Raw genomic sequence first — 24,841 nt, 5'->3', positions numbered from 1 at the left:
AGTCAGTTGGTCTTGCCAAAAACAAAGGAAAAAAACCGCAAATACATAAATTATCATTTTATTATCAAACACACAACTCTCCTATGCATAACTAATTGAGAGTTGGCTGTGAATATGAAAAGGTACTGGATCCTCTTCAGTTTGGAGCTTAGAAGTTGGAATGTTTTTATTATGATGGCCCAAAGAGCCTGCACAGAATTGGAAAATAACATCCTAAGAGTAAGACAAATCTAATCCACTTTCCTACCTGGAAGTTGGTTCTGTCCCTCACTCCAGCATATCCACAATGTGATGTCTCCAATGTCTTTCACTAGTTTGGTGTAACCAAGAATACCTTTTATGTTGCCTTCATCACTGTGATTATTATACAAGAAAAACAACTTAAGGAAAAGAAGATTTTGTCACACAGCTTCAAGTGTTTGGGTCAATGATGGGGTTTCTCTGTTGTCATGGGCCTATGATAAAACAGAATATGGCAGAGCAGAATTTTGTACCTTGTGGTAGTTATGACGAGAAAGATGGGGGATAGAGATAGATGGATAGATGGATGGATGGATTGTTAATAGATAAATAGATAAGTGATAGATGATAGTTGGATGATAGATAGATAAATGATGGATGGATACATAGTGGATAGACTGACGGATGGACAAACAGACAAACAGACAGATAAATCCATAGATGAGGTATACTCTTCAAAGGCATACACATATTTTCTTCAAATAGACCTCCTTAACTTCACTAGCAGTTAAAGTCTGAGTCCATCAGTGGAAGAAACTATTGATTAGACAAAGCCTTCTGAATGTGATCCTCCCTGGAATCCCTTTCATGGACACACATACACTCTGAGGTATGCTTTACTGATCTCCTAGATGACTCTCATCAAACTGACAATCAAGATTAACCATTGTACCTCAATTCCAAAGGTCTTTAGAGATAAAGTTACTTTTAGACCAGTTTAACTGGGCTGCCTTGCCCCTTTATAACTTTATATCCCACACACTAAGGATCTACATTTAGGCCAGACCACTGTCTTGGGGAAGTTTATGAGACAAGATTATGAGACTAACCTAGGAATGATAAAACTTCTGACCTTCAGATTGGGAAGGCAATCATTGAATCATTGAATATTTGCCTGGATACTAAAACATGACAGATGATTATTTTGTAGTTTCTTAGGAATATTTTTTTATCTTAGCCCCGATATTCTATAAACCTCTACAGTGCAATAATTACCCTAGTTATCAGCATACTCTTGCATTCCAAATAAATCTTGATTCTTTTTACCAGTGACTTATTTTCCCAGGAACAGCAAGTTATGGGACTAGGGCCTTGGTTTCAGTTCTTTCAATAAAAGTGTCTTGATTTCTTTTCTTTCAACTTAGAGTTAAGCCTCAGATAAGATGTCTGGGAATCACTTAGCAGATATCTAGAGTGTCGTTCTGTAACTCTTCGAAGCCAATCATGCTTTCAAGTTCATGACATGTTTGATAGCCCAAGATCATAAACTGGGAGTTTTAAAGTTTAGGGGTATAGACACAAAGACACAGTGGTAATTATATTCATATATATATTCTTTTGTTTGGTTTTATAGAAAGAAATTGGTGAATCAATGAAAAATCAGATACATATTTTTAAGTATAGACATGGAACTTCATTTTCTTATTTAAGCTTTGATTAATTGAAATGACTGATTATAATGTTTTAGTATTCAATAAATGTCAAGTATTAGAAGACTAAAAATTGACCAGACTTAATTTATAGGTAGTATGCTTTTACCTATGTTATAAGGTTCCTCTTATAACTTTGCAAATTCTAATTATTTAATTCAAAATGTGTCTAGTCGCTGAATGTAGGTAGAGATCATACTTTGTCTTAAGCTTTTCAAATTCCAGATGAAAAAATATCTGAACTAAAGAGACTGTATAATGTGCACTGAAAAGTTATTGAGAGTATAGATGAAGTTCAGCATGAAGGTAATTCAGGAGAGAGTAGATGATGTATTTGGATACCTCAGGTCATATTTTAAGTGGAGATTTCTGAAGTTTGGAGAATAGACACAAAGACATGGGATAACTTTAGGTCTATTGGATCTTAGCTTTGGATTGATACTTTTATCTCAGGTAGACTCTGAAATGTAGCTTGTGACTTTTTTAGACTGAATTCTATCAACTTGGCTTGCTGAATGTGACAAGCACAAATTATTCAGTCATGGTGAATCTCATGGAATCTCAGAAACTAAAGGTGACAAGGAGATCTATCATATGCTATTAGTTCCAAGAGGCTCTTCCTCATATTTCCGCCCCCCTCACCGAGTTTCATTCTAACCCTGGTTAAAATAGCAGAGTATTTTCAGTCTGACTGTACTATTTGGAAATGGACAGCTACCAGGGGTGGTTAAAGTTTCCATGGCTACCTAACGAGGCATGAAGAGGTAAGCTAGTTATGTACAGTAGAGGCAGGGGTCAAATTAATCCTAGGAGGTAATCTTAGAAAATAAGATAAAATTTTCAAATCAACTTGGATCATGGCTTTATACACATGGAAAGTACTGGTAAACTTTAAATATATTACTTACCTATGTCTTCTGCTGTTCATTGCTTTGTTATTAGTGAGCACCACTTGCAATAATATTAATCTTTCACTGTTTTTCTTAGTTTCCTAACTATATATTTCTCTTTCTGTTTGCACATGATTAACACCCAGTATGCTTTGGACCACTTTGTAGAAAGATGATTCCTTTATTGGAAATAGGATATTGGAATACCTGTAGGACATTGACAAGGGGAGAACCTTCGAACATCCTTTAATCAGATTGTCCTTGGAGTTTTGTGCTGTGCAGGAAGCATGCACATTGACTTTCAATGATGGAGATCTCTGTGTCCCTTATCTTCAGTGCTGCCAATGAATTTTCCTCAAAGAGGACTCCAAAATTTGTGCTGATATAGTATTAGTAATGTTACCAATGTAGGAGGCTATCAACCAATGATATTGCCTGGGTTGTTGACAGAAAGCATGGAACAGATGAAATAGGAAATATAATTTTGAGTCACCTAAGTATTCTGGGTGTTGATTAGGTTAAATTACATTTATTTATTTTAATTTAAAAATTATGGTCTCTTGTTTGTTAAATGAGTGCTGGGCATTGCCACATGGTGGTCAAAGGATGACTTGCAGGAGCCGGTTCTCTCCTTCCACCATGAGGGTCCTGGGAATCAGATTCAAGTCAGCAGGCTTGGTGGCACGTGACTCTACCCACTGAGCCATCTTGCTAGCCCTACACTTTATTCTAATCTCATTACACCTTTCAAAGTGGTGGGATTATCAACACTGATTAGGAACACAGAAAAGTTTAACCCATGCTATTAAAAAGCATTGTATCATGCATATACCAGTAGCTAAATTATGAGCAAACAAAACAGATGAAAATAGATACTTTCTGATGTGTAAGAAAATGAAACACCAAGCCTACATTTACAGATTTAGACAAATTCCTTCTGTTTCTTGAAGCCCTATTCTTTTTTTTTAGCTCCATCCCACTCTTTAGCTGTCTAAGGGACAAGCTAGTCTCCCCAGGCTGTGTGTTAGGAGTGGGATTTCCCCTGGGTATCCATGCATGTTTGGCAGGGTGCCTCAGAAGAGGTTTAGCTTTAAAATGTGGCTTCAGTCACTTCCCAGATTTATATACAACTCATAAAGACTGAAATTTTGAATTGTGAAAGTCCATAAATGTTGTTTATAAAACATGAGCACCCTGTCAGCGTACTCAGTGGTACACTGCTTAAATACAGTTGATTATTAAGCTTTTATGGAACACTTTTATATTGCTAGAGTAGTCATTTTTATTGACTTTACTTGACAACAATCCACTTGCGTTTGTTAATATTTTCTTTTCTATTTTTATAGTCTGAAGGCAATGGTATTCTCCCCACAGACAGTCACTAACATAGGAGAGTCAAACTGATATCTCTCTCAATCTATCTTTGCATAGCTAAGCAGTTTTCAAAGATAAAATGTTCAATCTCATCTCTCTCTCTCTCTCTCTCTCTCTCTCTCTCTTTTTTAATTTTAGTAGTTGAGTAGTTTCGGATTGTTCCTTTGAAGTCCCAACCAGGACATTTCTGGGGCATGTTCTGTTCCACAAACCTCTAAGGTAGGCAGGGGAAAGTATGCTGAAATGAAGTGATGGAAGGTCTGGTCTCAACAGTACACAACCTTCAATAAACAATTTTTTAAGAGCCAGGCCCTATGATAAATGTTGCATGGTAAGTATCCCATTGAATCACCGTAACCACTCTGTGGTATACATTAACATTATTTCCTTTCCTCCTTTACATGAGAGAAATCTGAGGTTAAGAGATTAAGAGAGCTACTTAAATATTTTCTTATTATTTATTCTTCTTTAATGCAATACATCCCTAATGCAGCTCCCTTTTCCTCCACTCCTTGCTGGATCCTCCACCTCCTCTCTCCTCTAGATCCACTGCTCTTTTGGCTATCTTCAGAAAAGAGTACATGTCTAGCAAGCATCAAACCAGAAAGCCTGACCCTTACACGCTGAACCCTTATATATGCACAGGCAGATGCTATTCTGGAAGGAAAAGAGAAGAAAGATGCCTAAGGACCCAAATAACTGGTCTAACCTAAGAATGTCTTCCTTCTTTGTATAGTTGGGTGCTCCATGGTGTTGGTGGGAATTATTAGTGACCACACTTACAGGGAGGCATCCAGTAGCCCTCATAATCCTGATCAATTTTCTCTCAGCTCCATCACCCCAGGATTATGAGAAATAGTAAACTAATTTTGATCCTAAAGTTTGTATGTAACAGAAGCACCCCCTTTGTTAGAGCCAGGTGGGTTACAAAGATCAGTTGAAGTGGTTCAGAATAGTATTGCTGGTATCATCAGATATGCCTGGAAAAAGTGAGAATTACAAATTGAAAATTTTAGCTATTTGTTGGCTGCTTATTACTTTCTTTACAATTAAGATGTGCCCAACCTAAATTTAGCTTCTCTGAATCAGATCCTTTTTAGATACCCATTTAGACTACACTGCTTTCCCCAGTATGTATGTTTGTAAATGATCCACTGCCTTTATACTATCTAGGACCAGACTGCTAACAAACTTTCTAGAAAGCACAAATTGGAGTGCAAGGTCTATTTTCATAGTTTACAAAAAAAGAAGCCAAATAAGAAGATTAAGAAACAAATTTTAGAATCTTGGAACATATTGTTGAGGCCTTTATGCCTTCTTCCATTGTTCATGTAAAATTATTGCTATCATTTAACAAAAGAAGCTAGCAAGAAAGGCATGCATATCAGTGCTTTAATTTTAAAAGTGTCATATAACATTTGGCACTGAAAAGAGAATATATAATAAGATAAGTAACATAGAATATTTTCAGGTATAAGTAGGCATTAATAAAAGACTTTGGTTTTTATTCTGCAAACATGTGTGTGCACATATATGCACACCATCTCAGGATTCTTACGAAAAGAAACATGAGCAGCAAGAGTTACCCTGAGAGCTCATTTAGCTAACCATGGAGATGAAACAGAGTGTTCAGTCTGACGTAGTAGACAGCACTGATTGCTCATCACTCACTCCCTTCCCACAGCCATGGCTTCATTACACTCTGAACGCTTCCTAGAGCCAAACATGAATGGAGGAAAGAAGGAAACAGTGGAGCTGCTCCAGGCTCTAAAAACGGTGGCCTTAAAGATGTCTCAAGATGAGATGGCTTACAGCATAAATACAGATGTAGAAAAGGCATTAGTTTTATATGTTGAGAAACTGACTAAATCGGAAAATAACAATAATGACTCATTCTGATTCATAGAATAGAAAAGCTTTTCACTTTAGTCTTCTTCAAAATACCAGATGTTGATTTCACAGGAGCAAATCTTGGCTTTTTAAGTAAATATTTATTTGGGGGTTCCTTCAAAGAACATTTACAAATTGTCTTCTTATGGGTGATGAATAGCATGTGTCCTAAAAAGATCCACCTTAAAGGTTATACTTGGTTGATCTCTCTATGGTTTTAGTGTAATAGATGGCATACAGCATCAAATTATGAGATGAATTCATAATCAGGTTTCACTGATCTTTCAAGCTCGCTGTTCTGTACTTTAAACTTAGTTTTGATATCCTGTAAAGTATCTTTGATTAGGTTTTCTCTGCCTTCTAGAAAAGGCAAACATTAGACCAAAGAGATACATTTAAAATGTGGGCAAATGGCTTCTTCCCCAAGCCTGGCCAGTTTTATGTTTTCCTTCCTTATTTATACTAGACTGTAGATTTGGGGCAAGGAGTAGAGAAGACAGAAGGTTAGATAGAAGGGAAAGAATCTAGGAAGTCAATTTTAAGAAACTTTGTAGTCATACTTGAATTTCAACAAACAACCAAAATGGAAGGCACTTTTAACTCTTTATTATACTTGAAATTAGAAATAAAGACTTTGAAATGATGATTCCCAATATGCTCGTATCTTATACCCAGACTCTATGATAGAAAACTAGAACTATGTTGACTATATTTTGTTGTCAATAGTTTACTCCCTTTCTTCCTAGACTTAATTCATTATTTATGCAATATTATATCCACTTCATTTCATTAAGGAATTATACTGGTTTTTATTGTCAGCTTGATTGTATTTATAATCACTAGAGGATTGGCAAGGTATACATTTGGGTGTATCTCTTAGGGTGACTCAAAAATGAATCAACTGCTGGGAGGAAGAAACCATCCTGATGGTGGGGACTGGAAAGAAGGAATGGGGCTGGAAAAGCCATCCGAGTGCTGGCAACCCCTTTTTTCTGCTTCCTGTCTACCGTGAAGCAATTACCCTGCTGCACACTTCTACTGTCAAGACACATAACCAAGTGTGTGGCTCCCAATGACTATGAAATGGGCCATTAGAAACTATGAACCAGAAAACCTCCCTCCTACCCCAAAGGTGTTGCTGTAGGGTGTCGGTCACAGTGAACACAGTCAGTGAAACGTTAAGCAATTGCAGTAACTTAGAGCATTGGAATCTGTCTTGCTCAGAAAAAGAACACATGCAACTGATGTCTAATGAGCTTTGGAAAGTTTTGCAAGCAGATAAGACACATAATATAGAAAGACATAATATTATTTTCTTCTAATTCCTTAAAAGATGTATTCTCTGTAATAGGTCATTTAACATTGATGAAATTGGCTAGCAGTCCTCAGCATTTGCAATTAGGCAGTATCAATCATCCATGTAAAAGATAACATAAGAAAAACATAATATATGTGATTGCTCAACAGTTCTCAAACCTGTTTTCAGTTTTCAAGCCACAAATTAAGAAACTGTGAAAGAGAAAATACTTCGGCTTATTCTTCTCACCCCACCTTGTTTGGGAGGAAATCTCAAGTCTTTGCCATATATTCAGATACAAAACATACACAAGAAAGGATATTTGCCCTTTCTTATAAACTGTGATCACTATAGGGGCTCCTCATAAGTGGCACATGAACAGGGAAATCATTTCTGAAGGCTAGCCTTTTCTACCCCAAAACAAGTTTTTTAATCAGAAAGAGAAACCAAAAAGCTCCCCCCCCCAGATCACCCCATATCGATGCATGATACAAGTGTGTTTTGGAAAACCTAGAGATGAACATATTTATAGTCAGTATAGTCTTTTTTATATGGGGTATGAGCAAATGAAGAACAAATTTAAATATGCTGAAGTTCTGTATCCATGCCAGTGGTACACCCTTCTGTCAACGCAACATACACACACACACACACACACACACACACTCACACTCACACTCATACTACCACCACCACCAATATCTCTCTCTCCCTCTCTCTCAAAATATACGGATATATCTGCCCAAAAATTTAGGCTGTCAGAATATCTGGAAGAACAATGAATAAATCACACACTTCTTTTGTTCTCTGTCCAGTAGTGGCAATAATTCCAGAACCAGCTTTCTGTTTCTTTGAGAGCAATGGATTTTTTTTTCTTCTTTCTTCCCCCTGAATCTACAATGGAAATGCAAACCATAACTAAGACCATTTATACAATTTATGAATGAAAAATATTTTTTTAGTTACATGACTTTGTGTAGGTATATGTATGCAAGTGCTAGTACCTTTAGAAGTTCAAGGGGGCTCCTAGGACTTGAGTTAGTGGTGGTTTAGTTGACCAATGTGTGTGCTGGGAACTGAACTTGGGTTCTCTGTAAGAGCAATTCGCGCTTTCAACCACAAAGACATCCCTGCAGCTCTATTTACATAATACATAGAATCTAAAAATGAAATTTGATTTGGGCTAATTAGAGGAAAGTTCACAGGAGGTCTTGATACATAAGTTGCCTCTCCTGTCCCAAAGAACAATGGGTATCTAATATAAAAGATAGAACAATGGGTATCTAATATAAAAGATAGAACAATGGGTATCTAATATAAAAGATAGTGTTGATTTTTTTTTAAAAAAATCACACCCTACTTTTCATTCAAATTATTTAAAAACTGCAAATATTTAAATTCAAGCCTTAATTTGGCAGCAGGTAGTTAAAATTTTCCCTCAGTGGGAAAACTGATTTTTGACTCTGAATCTTTCCTTGTGGTTTGGCTCGAACAGGCAGACAATGCAAATTTGGTGAATAAGTTAGAATGAATGAATAATATGATTTCGTGTGGAAGTCCTCAACTGCCCCAGGAGGCTGGTTTATAACTCCCAAACTTGGCACAGGCCATTCTTAGGTTCTCTCATGTGAATTATCATTTCATAAAGCACAAATGCCAGGCAGAGGGTCTCAAAATCACTAGCGAAAGATCTTGGTGATGACCATGTTATGATATGTTCCTGTTTTATATACACACTCTAAATAACAAAGGGTTATTGTCTCTCATTTATACACAATATCTGCAGTGCCGTGGATCTCTCCACTAAATTGGAATCAGAATACAGAAGCTCCCTGGAAAGTATTACTGTTATTTGGGACCATACGTCCTCTCTGTGGTGGCCAGAATTTAAACCATTTAGGACTTCCTAGACCAAGGGAGGCATTTTGCATTATGCTTAGAAACATATTGAGAATGGGAGGAAAAGCAGGGATGCTCTGTTTTTAAGCAGGTGATTAATTTCTTGCCAGCCCCAGGAGTGACCTGTGGGTGACTCTTGCCAGTGTGTGACAAGCACACCCAGAGAAAGAATAACCTGCCAGGTTTCTTGGCTCAGTTCCTTCTTCTGACATGTCTCAGTAATCTTTGAAAGGTGTGTAAGAGTCCACTGACCCTTCTGTTGCCCCCATGGGATGAATTGCTTATGCCTTCCCGAACCAAGAGTGCTAGGACAGAGAGGAGAAAACAGGCTTTCCCACCGCTGCTGTCTATTTTCCTTTCCCACAGTCCTACAGACAGAATTTGTGCACAGCTGGTGAACCCTTCAGACAATGAAACAAGAGAGTAGAAGATCAAATAGGTTCCTCCATATCCATGAAGTGCAACTTGTCATTACTCTGATGTATTCAGCAAAACAGACAACAATCTCACTGCACAAAAGTCCATTTTAATTTAAAGGGCAGAGCATCCCAGAGTTTAAGCTGGTTGATTGCTTCATTCTCCTGTTGGTAAGGCCACAACTAATATGAGAAAAACAACGATGAAAGTATTTTATTTCTCTTCTTCTTGTCCATTTAATACTGATATGGTTAATTATAGAAGCTTTAGGAAGTACCCCAGAGCTCTGGACGGGCACATTCACCCCAAGGGAAAGTTGTTGGAAATTCCCTGCTGCACTACTTTCTGTGGTATATTGATGGTGGTCTGGATATAAGGTCAGTGCAATTGTTCACTTAGAGATCACCTAAAAACCTGGGGAGAGACCTCCATTTTCTTAAAACCAAGTTAAATCAGGTTTTATGTGGTGTGTCAGAATACCATTTAGCAAAGGGAAAAGAATGTTTATTATGGCCAAGATTTAGCTGGAACTTGGGTTACGTGCCTTTCTCTACGAGAGTCTTTTCCACAGAATTCACTTCGAATGTGAGTTGGAATGAACAATTATGAAATTTTGAGGTAAACAAGAATAATATTTTTCTGTATTCTCTATCTGTTTTCATTTTAGACATGCTAAGTCATTTGCTCATGAATGTATTATGACCACACATAAGTATATACTATAATCTTATGGGTATATACTATATTCTTACACTATATATACTATATATACACTATATACTTAAAAGCGTGCACCATCACTGCCTAGGCAGAATATTGTAATTTTAACCAGTAGTAACTAACAATTGCTATTCTGAACTTAAGGCTATTTTCCAAAGACACTGGAATTTTGGTATGACTAAGTTCAACCAAAAATTCAGAACCTATTCTTTTCATGTAGCCACCCACTCTGTTCTTGGCTTGAAGTCTTGAAGTGTGTATTTTCTAAACAAATATTCTTGCTAAATCCACTATAGAAATTGTATATATTTCAAGAATGTTCTTATTCTGTAAATAATAAGCCATTAAATTTTAGGTGACTCACCTAACATTAATAGCCAACGCTGTATAAAGCAACAATATCTATGACTTCTGAGCTTCTCTTGCAAACTGATGATGCAATAGTTTATTCTCTATTCCAACTTGCTATAGAATCATATAAACAAAAAATTCTTTTAGATGTTATCTTAATAAATCTCTAAAGTTTATCTATATAACTGAAACATCCACAAAAATTGGATTTACAGAAATTGAAAAGTGTAAATAGGTTTCAATATTTTAAAAATCCCTAACCTTTGTTCTACTGTTCAGCCCCAACAATCGATAGCTTGTTTGTATGTCTGCCTAAAAAGATGCCCCAAAGGGAAACATTTGTGGACTATGGCGCCAAGTCCTATTTAACTCCAGGGATTGACATCCTAAATATCATATTAGTGAGCCACATCATAGCATGACAAACCCCAGTAGGATAAAGGAGTAGCTTCAATAATTACAGGCTTCAGATCTGAGGTGTTTCTGATAACTGCTTTCTTCACTTTCATTTTTCTTACATTTATTTATTTGGGTATATGTGTGTGTTGCAGGGGATGGAGAAATACACTCACAGAAATCAGATGAACCCCTTCCATCATTTGGGTCTCGGGGATGAACTTAGGTCCTTAGACTTGGTAGCAAGTGCCTTTAACACACTGAGCCACCTTGTTGACCCAAGATTTTTTTTTTTTAATTTCCAGTAGATGGCTCTGAAGATCACTCATCCAAAGCTCCATATTTATACTCATCCAAATCCGTACCCTTCAGAAACTCTTTCAGTGCTTATGTCGGCAGCTGGAAAGAATTTGAAATTATTACTTTTGCCTACAGCACCTCCTGCGGGCTGACTTCTGGTTGTCTCTCTGATGGTGTGTTCTTTGACACCGCCCTTTTCTTACCTTTCTCTAGCCACACTCTCTTTCTTACTATCTCTAATGATTTGTTTTGTTTTCATTGGATACCTTTGCACTTGCTTTTTCTTGGCTGGGTGGGCTCTTACTATTTAAGTCTCGGTTTGAATGTCATTTTCCGGGAGAGAACTTCCCCAGCTTTTGGTCTGAGTAAAAACACAGCTGCCAGCCTCATAATTCTACCATGTCAACCTGTTTAGTTTGTCTAGAACATCCTTGGGCATAACATGACGATATCTCTCTTTGATATCTGAGTTTCCTTTCTCTATCACTAGACTTTTAAATCCTCAATACAGTGACACCATCCTTTCCCATAATTCTCAATACCCTAGTACTGAGAGCTCAACACATACGAGGCTCTCAATAGACATCTACTGATAGATTAATATCCTACATGGAGAGATTTCTTTTCATAAATAGCTTGCAAAGGAAAGGATATTTTCAATTTTCAAATTTGAAGTCCTCACCACGTTTAAAAAAGACTGCATTTTTTCCCAGTATCTATATTGCTTGCTTTAAGTGCTTCAAATCATCTATTTCCTTCACATGACCTATTTCTGAATACCACCCCCCCACACACACACACTATTGTCTGAATTCTTTAGCATCTGATTCCAGTCAACTCCACCTCACCCAGCCAAAAGTCGCCACCTATTTGCTTCCAGGTAAGAAGAGAAGAGGCGAGGTGAGCTTCGATACCCCCCAAGTTTAAATATTAGCTGCTTTCACACTTAATATATTGCAGATTTCAAGTCAAGTTCTAGAAACAAGTTTTACCCTGGACACCTCACGAAGGAATAGTCTCTGAACTTCACAGGTAGGCTTGAGTTCTATTCCAGGCATCAATCTTCATGATTTAATGATTTGCCCAACCCCTAGACTCTTTATCTATAGAATAAAAATATGAACACTACCTCTATACAGTTATTGTATTTAATAAGGTACCACATGTAAAGAACTGCATGTCAAGTGGACCCTAAATCAGCCCTTTCTTCTGATAATATGTGAAATAATTATTTCTCATCATATTCTTCTCTTGCCATATGGAGAAGGTCCTCTAAGCAGATCTTTTAGAGAAAGTAAAGAAAATGATTGTCATCTTTTCATAGAGTAAACAAGAAAAGACTTACTTGTCTGGGGGATGAGTGTGACGTGCTTGCACTAAATACATGTATTAAATTGTCAAAAAAATGTTTAATTTTAAGGAAAAGTTAGTAGAAGATGTTATTTTATCCAGTAAATAGTAGATGACATTTAAAAAGTGATGTATTTGAATGATGTAAAGGATTCATTTTAAAAAAGAAAAATACATTATGCAACAGTTGTTGCATCAGTAGACAGAGCATTGCAACAGCTGCAGGATTAGGTAAATCTCTTCTTTGTCTGTGACAAAGGAGGAGGAAGATCATGAGTTTTGGAACTGAACCTGAAGCATAGACATGGTCCTCAAGGAGCTCCGTAAATTGTTCAGTATAGGTTTTATCATTGTGAAATGGTCTCATTGATGAACCCAGTCAGCATTAAATGTAACATATCTACAATGTGTTTTATTATTTATACACATAGCAATAGTTTAATAGGAACTGACTTCTTTTTGTTCTGTTTTTTTGTTTTATTTGAAGTTATTGGAAAATTTGCTTTTTCTTCCTTCACTCCAATGCTCTGATGTTATAAAGGAAATTAATGTACAACTATGACTTAATTTACTATGGTCAGCTAGAAAGACAATGATCTGCCATGTCTTCTGGGACTCAGAGGCTATTCTATTTGGCCTACTTTGTAGCTCAGCAACATTACCAAGTACTTACATTATCAGTAATGATTGAGCCTGGAAGTTAGCCAAGGCCATCAGGTAGTGATGGTAGGATTAATTTAGGCTTCCTGTAATTGGTCCCTCAGAAACTGCAATCTAGGGATTTGATAGAAAGAGTTGGGAAATCTGGAGAGAATGGCTTATCCTCTTTCTAGGTAGATAGCAGTATAATGGATTCATCTTGGGTTTTAACCTTATAGGCTTACACATAGAGGAAAAGTTAGACATCACCTTGACCTAAGAGTGAAGGGTTTCAGGGGAGCCCTTTTATCTCCTGAAATTGTTTGCAACATGTTTTACTGTGTGTGCATACGGATGATATTCTAGTCTTTCATCAGTGACTCAGCTGGGACCAGTTTTCAAAAATGTTCAACCCACTGCACTTGAACAGGATGGGTTGTGCATGTGTGCAGTCTAAAGAAGGTGATGTGCCTTGTAGCATGCACCTTGAACGGTCACATAATGAGTGGGGATCAGAGGAGACAAGCCATCCAAGGAGCACGTCTCAATGTCATTCAGATAGTTTTCACTTGCTAATGGGTTTAATTTACCCGGATCTCTAGCAAGATGAAGGATACAGGCGTATAGAAGTGGAAAATAGAATGCTGTCATTCACGGTACATTCTGGTCGGGAGCAAAGTCAGGCCTCTCAAAGAAACACAAAAGCAAACAGCAACAAATGACACTAATTCAGAGCTGGTCAAGAACAACGTAAAAGTGTGTGCTTGGCCGAAAACTGCAGTCAGTCTAACTGCAGAGGAGGGGTTCAGATGCCCTGGTGTGTAGTGAGAGTTCATTTGTATTTCAATAAATAAAGCTTGCCTGAAGATCAGAAGAGCAAAGCAGACAGTCACTGACTCTTACCTCTACCTCAGACTGAAAATGGCTATCCTGCTTCCACTAATCCTCAGAACGAGACTAAACTGAGACCTTGTCTCCTACTCTAATGCTGGGATTAAAGGCGTGCACCACCGCCGCCTGGCCTGTGTGGTTAACTAGTGTGACGGGTACGATGAAAGGTGTGTACCACCACTGCCTGGTCTGTGTGGCTAATTAGTCTGGCGGTTTTACACTGATCTTCAGGACAGCTGTGTTTATTAAAACACAAATAATTTACCACTACAGTGTTGGTGGGTGGTAGCTGAGCGAAAGAAATGAACATAGTTAGGGAACATTGGTATAGTGTCAGGGAGGGGACGGTGAGCATGTGAACCCTAAAATGCTTTGGGGGTTTAAAATAAAGAATGGTAAATATTTTTACTGTGCTAAAGCAGCATGACTGACCTACTTTATTGTAGAGTTAAAGGTCTTAGATATATAAGGTAAGACCTAATCCTATAGAGATAAGGTTGATGCAAGGCATAACCCACTTTTGCAATGCATTTCACAATTTAATAATCATTTTAGTTCATCCACTCACACGACCTCAGCAAACAATATTTCTAAACTTAGTTTTTGACAACCTTACAAAGGCCTGGAAAAAAATAAAATTAACTTTAGAAACACTTCAAAGCAGGACCTTGTCACAGTAAATCCTTCCTGCTCCATCTCAGGGCTGTAGGCTTTGCTTGGAGTCCCTGCTGGTTTGCCAGCCTCACGGTTGGGAACAGTATTACGCTGTTGCCCTCTGCTGGGTTGATGTGGGAAGTTCACCAGGAAAACAATGGTGCCCCGGTCTGGTCTTTTCAGTTCAGGGACTGTTGGTGATGCAGGGCCACAGCAGCTCCAGGCGGGATTCATTTAGGGCGATTTACAGGCCTCCCAGTCAGGTACGCTTGGGCATCGTGCCTGTGTTCATTAACTAAGAGGGGTAATTGGATTTTTACTACAAGTATGTTGTCAGCTAATTTTAAAAGTAGATCAGAAATTGACCCCGCTTTATCTTTAGCTGAGCCCTGGGCACTCCTTTCGCGGAGCATTGTACCCTATTCATCCTGGGTGGTGACCATCTTGCCACCAAAATAAACTAGGGCGGGGTTCCAGAGTCGTTTTTAATTTCTGTTCGATTATTATATTTTTAATAGTGAGGAAAGCACATTGATATTCGTGACTGATTTGCTTGTCTCAAATAATCTAATTAATGCCTTGTTGTTAAATTAGATTCAGAGTGTCCTCTTTGGTGTTCCTTTAGTTCCCTGTTCAGCTGATTTTTTTTTTCTGTAGAGGTGAAAAATCATTCATTGTAACTAAGAAACGGGTGGGGTGAGTGCTGAGAAAGAAAGCGAGCGCGAGAGAGAGAGAGAGAGAGAGAGAGAAAGAGAGAGAGAGGAGCTGAGAATTGTCATGTGTGCAAATTGGTGACAAACTTCTAAAAGAAAACGAAGGGAACTGAGTGAGATAAGAGAAAAGATGAACTGGAACGATGCTTTCTAATGCTCCATTTTTATTTTTACTTTAAAAGATCAATAATATGTACATGACGGTCTGCCTCCGGTTTCCATAACAACCTGTCTCATTGAAAGACCGCAGGCTCCGCAAATCTCCAATTATCAGCCTTCCAGGGCTTATTAATGGAGACGAGGATCCCAGTGAGGCAGGCAGCTCATTGTTGGCACGTGCCTGGTGGGCTGGCAAGAGGGTGGGAGCGCAGTGAAGTGGAGCTGTGGTGTGGCGAGACAGCAGCCATTTGTCCCTTGTCGCTTCTGGGGGGTGCAGCCACTCAGAAGGCTTGAGCTCATCTTCTGAAGCCCGAGGGGTTTACTGATGTTGCAGGCAGCTCAGAAATGGAGGGCGGAGATTGCTTTCTCTGCTCCACACCGACAGCCATCTTCCTGCAGTAGTAAATCTACACACAGTACACACCCCATATGTCTATTGAACTCCTGTAATTAATTGAGGATTCCTCACAAAAAAAAAGTGATTCTGTTTCCGATACTACCCCAAGCCTTAATTAAAATGTGAAACCAATCTAAAGCATATCTGACAGCTACGAGCTTCTCAGTCTTTGGTCTGGCATTTACTTATTAGGACCTCACATATAGTCATTGACAGAGCAAATGGGCTTCGTGGTGCACACCTTTAATCCGGGAGCAGAGGCACGTAAATCTCTGAGTTCGAGACAAACCTGGTCTACAGAGTGAGCTCCAGGAGAGCCAGGGCTGCACAGAGAAGCCCTGTCTCAAAAACAAAACAAAACAAATCAGAAAAACAGGGGGAAATGAGGAAGCAAATATAACACTGATGAAAAATAGAGATTATATATGGATTTGTTCTACCCTTAACTGCTAAATTATGCATATACAGTATCTTGTTGAAGCCTCAGCAATTCTGTGATAAGGGCTAATGTTGTTCCCTTTCTTAGACACAAAAGTGTCTAAAGCAACAGAAAGCTTCATGGGTTGTAAGTCTGACAGCATCAGGGTCTTGGTCTGTTCCCTCTACATAATCCTTATGTTAATACTTTTATTTTCCTTTATTTTAACTCAGATTAAAATTAAAAGGACCAACACGATTGTGTAATCTAATGTGTAAGGAAATGGTTATTCTAATGTTTGATTAATAATTGCTATCTATATTTTTATTGGATTTCTAATTGGGGAAGGTTTTGATATAATAAAACATATACAGCATTAGAAATAGAGTAATCACAGTCATAAAATGCTTCAGGAGCATTATACAGATGTCAATTTTTATGGTACGTCTGCAGTGTTAGTTGATAAAGACTTCTGTTTGACAGAATGCCAGACGAACTGACTTTGGAACATGGAAATGTCTGCCTTAACATTTTGAATAGTTCTTCACAAACCGCCACTAAAATTCAACATAATCAGGAAAGAAATCTTTTGGGGTTTTTCAAAAATAAAGAAATTTGAGGGAAAAAACCCTCAAACTCAAACTATTCAGAATTGCTAGACTGCCTTTTAAAAACCTAAAAAGTACGTTAAATGGAAGAGTGGAATATGGCACCTTCTTGCTGTGACTCAATGGTTAGATGTCATAAAGTACTATGATAGAATAGACCAGCCTTGGCAGTATTGTCGCCAAAGTTGCTAAATAATGTTTATGGTTTTGGACTCTAGGGCTTAGAATAGAACTTGAGAGCAGAGTCATCTTTTAGAGGATGAAGGGGCAGTCTCATTTACTCCCTAGCCATGTGTGTGCCCCACATACCGCAACAACCCTCTGTAGAAGGGTTTATAGCAGAGAAAGTTTAGGTGTAGACAGGTCGGTCACATGAGGTGCTTAAGGCCACACATTTAGGAAGTGGCAGGTTCCAGATTCACACACACAGTCTAGCTCCTGAGTCTTATGTTCCCACAAGAGGTTGTCTATGATCAGACTTCAGGTTACTTTCTTTTATTTTCTCTTGATTACTAATGACCACACCTATCTTTCCAACTTCCATTAGAATCACGTTGTCCCAAATCACAATTGCCTACCATAGTGGGAAACCCAATAGTTAATTCTAAATTCTTGCCTTCTTGACCCAGCATTTAGTAGTTAACTGGTCACTTCCTACACTTTGAACTGGTCTTGTTCGTCCTCTCCCAGTATGGTTTAGTTTCCTATCTGTTACGGTAAAAAAAAAACTGACCAAAAGCCACTTGGAGAAGAAGAGGATTTAGTTCGCCTTACAAATCACAGTCCATCATAGGGGGATGACACAATGGGATCTCAAGCAAGGACCTGGATGCAGGAAGTAAACTTTGCCCAGTGTTTGGATACGTATGTAACACGGAACAGGAAGAAACAGATAAAGCACAGGCACACTATCTGCAGTGTTTGCGGAGAAGAGTCCTCAAGATGTTCTCAGAATAGTTTGTACCTCTGGGTGCCAGCAGGGGAGCATTGCTTACTGGGTTACTCCACGCTCATCCGGGTACCTTCCTTACACCTTATGCCTGCTCAGAGGTGGCACTAGCTATGCTAGGTCCTCCACCATCAATCAGCCCTCAAGAAGATGCTACACAGATTTGCCTACAGGTCAGTCTGGACAGATATTTCCTCAGTTGAGGTTCTCTCCTCCTAGATGTCGATATCTTTGTTTGTGTCAGAGTTAATGAAATCCAGCCAGCACACAGTACTTCATCTAGTCTTGCCCCACTCCTTCTTCTTTGTCTGACTTCTCAATCTTGGGCCACCCCAGAGCTTAGATCTCTGATCTCTCATCTTCTCTCTAATGTATGCCTTTGATGATCAACTGTGTTAGTTACTCTTATATAGCTGTAACCAGAACATCTAATAAAACATCTCCAGAGAGAAGAGACCATCGTTTCATCTACAGTTCTCTGGCCCATAGACCTAAGCAAAATATGATAGTGCTGGTACTTCATGGTATATGGAAATCAGAGAGTCCTAAGAAGAGGTGGTAGAGCAAGATATAGATGTCAAGGACATGGACTCACAGGCACCCCCTCTATCCATGATTAAAGCTGAATTACCCACTTTTGCCCAGATATCCATTGCTACTTTGTGTTCATGACTGCAATGGCTGGGTTATACAGCCATTTCATGACACTCCTATATTCCAGCTTTTACACACTTTCCACCTCTTTGTCCACAATGTTTTCTGGGCTCATGGAATGATAGATGTCCTTTATGGGGTTGAACTTCACTTAAAGCTATATAATATGCTATACATTTTAATTATTTATTTGCAATATAAGCTCCATAAGGACAAGGTGTTCCTTGTTTTAGTATTGTTTTGTACATTGATATATCCCTAGCTAGAAGAACATGTGACATTATAGATGGCATTTTTTTTTTCATTCTGTGACTGAAGAAGTCACTTACATGACAATATAACAGGCACGTCTTTGGTTGTGATCACTTGAAGGAAAACAAAGTAGCCAGACCAGTTCTGAAAGATAGCACATAGGTGGCGAAGAAAACTTACTCAGTTTTATTACCTTATTACCACTAAGGTACTTCTCTTTACCTGGACAGATTCTCCTTCATCTGCCTTTGCTTCTATAGACTCTTTGATAATTAATATCATTTATATATAACATCCTCCTAATGACTGAGAGCCCTCAGCAGGATAGGGCACCAAGGCACTTGAGCCTTTGACGATGTTTCAAAGTCTCTCTCTGCATGGGAGACCAGCCATGGGTGAGGCACATTGTCTTATTCTCCTAAGGTAAACAATATATAAAGGGTAGAGAACAATTTTAACCAGTGTTTTGGTATAAATGTAAAATGTTCCTGGCAGCCCATGCATTTGAACAGTTGGTCTGAAGCTGCTGGAGCCTTTAGGAAGTGGAGCTCTTCTAGAAGTGGGTCACAGGGATGGGAATTACGATTTGATAGCCCGCCACCACTCGCTCTTCACTCTCTGCTTCCTGATTATGGACACACGGTAACCAGAGCCCCTTACACTCCTGCTACCGTTCCTTCTTCTCTGTGGTGGACTGTAGGCCAGAACAAATTCTTTCTTCCCTGTGTTGCTTCTTGTCAGGTATGTAGTCACAAGAAGAAAATGAAATAATACATTGGTATGATTTTATCCCAACCACTGGGAATTCTCTCCTGACTTAAAATAGGTGGTAAAACTCACGTTTGCATAGGAATGAACTGTCTTTCTCCCGTTGAATAAGCAAATCAATGTCATGGAAGTTTCAAAGTAGTTTCAGCGGATTAAAATTTTCTGTCATAAATTATTATTAGTTCAACATTTATCCAACGGTGATGTTTTAGTATGCTGGATCTTCTTACATGCTGCTAATAGCTAAAGATGATTTAAATATTTCTCTAATGGGTCCACTGTATGAAAATCTATGGAATATATATATATATATATACACACACACACACTATACACACATATGGTGTGGGCATGTGTATTTGAATTAAGGCAGCATGCAATTATACATATAGCAACTTATAAGCATGCACACACACATGCACACATATGTATTCAGGTCACTCTTCGTTTCAAGCAATGTCTCAGTGAGTGTAAGAATGATTTGAGTTCACAATTCAGACAGTTTAAGTCCATAATGGCACGGAAAGTATGCAGAGAGAGCAGCCCCATTCACAGCAACAGGAACAGATGGTCACGGCTATTCATATCATGTGGGCCAGTAAACAGAGAGAGTGGAACAGGTACTACAGGCCAGCCCTGCTCTGACAGTCAAAACAAGGCCCCACCTCCAGAAGATTCTGTAGCCTCCTGAAATAGTATTACCATCTGGGAAAACAACTATTCAAGACATGAACCTCTAAGGGATGTTTCAGACTCAAAGCATAAGAATTGATTGTAATCTAAGGTTTAAGTTCATGTCCATTTGAAAAACAGTTGAGACCTGAAAGGAGGCCAGTAAACTCAGTGGCTCTTCTGCTGAGAGGAGCAACAAACCTAGTGTGTACGACTGCAGGTGAACTGTGAGGGGAAAGGACTGTGGAAGCATTTGTGTGTGGTTGTGTTTAGAAAGTGAAGTGGAGGGAGGTCACTAGGGAGAAAATTGGGAACAGAGTGGGTGATGGGAGAGCTAAAGGGTGCGAGTGTCATTGCAAACTGAATTTCCAATCCAAAAGGAAGTTGTAGTCAGAAAGGACCAGGATTCTAGGAACTGATCATAAAGCAGAATTGGTGGACTGAGAATTCCAAGGTTGGAAGACTCAATGTGAATAAGAGAACCAAATACAGTTGTGTGCGTAATGACTTTGACCTAAACTGATAAAATATCATTCCTTACTCAGTTCTCAGTGTTGCCACCATCACCCTCTTTTACGGAAATCACTGACCAACCCTTACATATAAAATGGGAAGTGAGAAGAGCACAAAGCAGGGCAAGAGATGAGAGAATAGTAGTTAACATTACTGGCCGTTACCTGGAAACGTGGTGGCCATTCTTGGGGTTTTCCCCCTCTCACGTCTTGGTTGGCGATTTTCTGTTGAGTCTGTTTACCGAGCGAAGTGCTGGCTCACTGAAGAAGTACTTTGGCACTGGCAGGAGGTTGATGGGAATATAATCATTCTGGCTCAGCTATTCATCTCTAGCAACCTGTGTCCTGACACCTGCTGGGTACAGTAGATTTATAGCTTGTCACCATGAGTAAGGTGTTGGAGAGCAACTGTAACAGGGTTAATGCTACCCTTTCACAAAACACTTTTGTTTGCCTTATTGAGCCCCATGTTGTTCTAACACCTTCTGTGCCATCTATCCCAACCTTCCTCTGTCTCCCCCCTGCCACCAAGCTCCCACTAGATCTCCAGAGAATCATTGCTACTCAGCCCATCAGCCAAAGTTAGTGGGTTTCCATGGCAACTAGGCAGCTGGTGTCTAGACACTAAAAGAGAAGCTTTGCAATTGAACTGCAAATCTAGATTCTAACACACCCCCTCCTCTCCTCCCTCCTCTTCTTTCCTCCCATTTCCCTTTTATTTACAACAGGCATTAGTGCCAACGCTGGATGAAGTTTCCTTTTGACAGACCATTAAGGGAAGGGGGGGGAGAAAGCGGGTGAGAAACCCAAATGTACTGTCTTGTCATATCAGTTCAGGAAGAGGACAACTGAGCTGACAGACTCTGATCGCGCCTGCTCTTTTTTTTTTCCCTCATGAAGGATTTTATTTAATTAAAATATTTTAAATTAGAAAACAGTGCCACTAGTCCACCAGGAGTCATAAGCATCTTTAAAAGCCAATAAAAGCATTTTCAGGGTAAGTCTTCAGCTAATACACTGGGGTAAAGCAGAATTGTTCACTGGTACCAGGTGATCAATATAATTTCTCTTCCTATGTGGCTCAGGGGAATTGCATGTCTTTGGTATTATAGGAAAATACAAGAAAGGGCTTTAAGTGACACCTCATATCTATAAAAGTCAAGTTGAAACCTTCCTTATTTCTCTTGAGGAAGAGAAAAGCTGTCCTTAACAACCAGGGTCTGGTCTGGTTCTTATAGGTAATTTTAAGCATTCTCCTGTGTATATAAACATTTTACAGAGCACGAAAATTAGGCAAAGGCACTTTATATAAGACAGCTAAGAGCATATCTGAACACAATCTAAGATTAAACAGATTAAACATTGTCCAAACTATGAAATGGCCAGTTATATCCTTAGGCTGACTATATAAACAATTAAGTTTTTCTAGATGATATTTGTTGAGGTTCCCAGTCATAAAATTACCTATCCATGACATTATCCCAGTGCAGAACAGTGTTCAGTTTCCCAATTCATCACCAGCTCACCAAACACAAACTCAAATAAATCATTTCTGATTCTTCTGAGATGTCTCATGGTTCCCTGCGGTGCATTTTTTCATGGTTACCACCTGTCAATAAACTCAGCTACATTTAGCTACATATAAGCTCCTGGCAGTCTTTGGACAGGAAGTGTTGATGCTCCATAGAATTTCACTGTTCCCTTAAATAAAAAGTATTTTTCTCAAACATTTGATTTTTTTCATGTGATAGGTGATTTTTATTTTACTTTATTTATTTGTTTATTTATTTATTTTTACTATATCTCACTGAATTCAGAGATTATCAAAACCTAATGGAGAAAACAGAATTAGGGCTGAGAAAATGACTCTGTGGATAAAAAAAAAGTTGGAGACCTGAGGTCAGATTACAGAATCAAGCTAGTCATAGAAGTGTGAGTCTTGTCATAGGTGAGCTCCTATGGTAGATGGGATGCAGAATCAACAGACTCCAGCAACTTGCAGTCTGGTGTATGCAGTGGTGACAAATAATGAGACACCCAGTCTCAAACCAAGTGGAATGCGAGAACTGACAACTAAGGCTGTTCTATGACTTCATATCCACACAGTGAAACATGAACTTCCTCTCTCTCTTTCTCAGTCTCTCTTTCCCCCACCCCTCTCTCTCTTTCACACACACAGATACACACAAAGATTCAGAGGAAACACAAGCCACTAAATTGATTTTTCTTTTATAAGTTTTCCACTTCTATCTCAAACAAATCGCTATGACCACTCAGAAAAGTGTGAGTTTGAGAGCCTCTCCCCGTAGTCCTTAGGTGGGAGTTGGCAGTGATACTTAGGCGTGTAGATCAGACAGACAGCTCAATCTGAACCTGTTACAGCAAAATTATCATTTTCAAATTCAGTACATTTCTTTTAGCTCTGAAGGCAAATTATATCCCAAGTTTCAGATTCTAAAGTTTCAAAGAATTAGTTTAGTTGGAGTATTGGTCATCTCTTTCCTCTGTTACATTATCATCCATCAGTTTTAAGTGCGTGTTTTTAGCCCCTTGAGAACAAAGGCTGATTATGATGTAATAACTTTAGTTCAGATGTTAATGTCTTCTCTGCCACTCTCTGCAGTGACAGCTGGACATACTGTCTTGTGGCTATGTAAGTTTCCCCAATGAAGTTACCATATGTGTTTCAGCTGAGTTCTGTCTTTGGCTTTGGAATGTTCTTATACCTAGGTTAAGGTAGCTGAAAGAGACCTTCTCACAATTATCTCAACATCGAATCAATTTGTGCCAACCAATAGTTCGGAAACTATTCTACTATCTGGACTTTTGGTTAGTTTGCATTACTTCAGGCCCTATATCATTTATCTCTTTTTAAAATTCCAGCTGATTTGAGACTCAAACCCAGACTTATTGCCATCCACACTCACAGAGCCAGAAATACTATTCTTAAACACATGATTAGAGAGAGGCTCTGTGCTTACTGATCGATTTCCATAATCTAGCTCTGATATCTCTGAACTGGCCTCCTCCTCATTCCTGTGTTCCAGCAATCTCCACTGCTTATTTACTGACTGTTGGACAATTCCTATAACCACGGACTTCAGATACATTGTTTACCCTCTTCCACCCATAACCTGGATTCGTGCCCAAACAGTAGTTGTGTGGCCGATCTCTATTTCGTTTGAATGTGATAAGCTTTTACATTAACTTCATCAGTGTTCTATCGGTACTTTTTAATTTCATGTTTATGGCTTCAGTTATGGAGGTGCGCCAGGGAAAGAAGAATGAAGAGACGTAGGTATGTATAGTGAAAGAAATTATAAAAAAAAATTGATAAGGCCAGCCTGGTTGTATTAATAGAGAAAATGGTTAGGTGATGTTCAGTGTACTTTTAAATACAGGACTAAAATTATCAGGGGAGTTAAGTATATAGAAACATATTTGGCAACAGAATCTGGAATTTGGCAAGTGTGATACAAAGATAAAGTTTTGTGATAAAGAAAGCAATATGCTTACAAGATTGTTTAAAGATTAAGAATATGATGTTTGGGCTGAGGAGATGGCCCAGCAGCAGGCACTTGTCACTAAACCTGATGACCTGAATTAGGTCCCCAGAACTCACATAGGGGAGATAGAGGACGAACTCTTTTAATTAGTCCTCCCATCTCCATCCACATGCTTTGGCGTATGAGCATGTATGTTTGGATGTCCACAATAAATAAATAAACCAATAAGTATAATTAAAAGTGTTGTTAAGGTGGTAGCATGCTTTTAATGGTTCACATTAAGCTCATTAGAGAAATGGGTCTGAAACAGTCTGCAAAGATGATATGAAGCTGGGTCTTGGATTATAGTCACATTAGGGAACAAGAAAAGGAAGTCTGGCTCTACAGGACCAAAGATAAACCCATAACCTATTCTTTATTAAAGATGGGAAACAAAACTAATGTAAGAAGTCAAAACCAAAATGTGCCAATAAACCAAGAGATGGTTTTCAGTAA

General features: G+C 38.7%; 1 protein-coding gene across 1 annotated transcript in view; it reads left to right on the top strand.

Annotated features, from left to right (window-relative positions):
* Gap43 (growth associated protein 43) overlaps positions 1 to 24,841 on the top strand; it is a 90,917-nt gene that overhangs the window by 48,403 nt on the left and 17,673 nt on the right. The window lies entirely within an intron of this gene.

The sequence above is a fragment of the Microtus ochrogaster genome, chromosome 2 (assembly GCF_000317375.1).
Source record: "Microtus ochrogaster isolate Prairie Vole_2 chromosome 2, MicOch1.0, whole genome shotgun sequence".
In the NCBI taxonomy this organism is placed as follows: domain Eukaryota; kingdom Metazoa; phylum Chordata; class Mammalia; order Rodentia; family Cricetidae; genus Microtus; species Microtus ochrogaster.
This window is presented reverse-complemented; position numbering and strand designations above follow the sequence as displayed.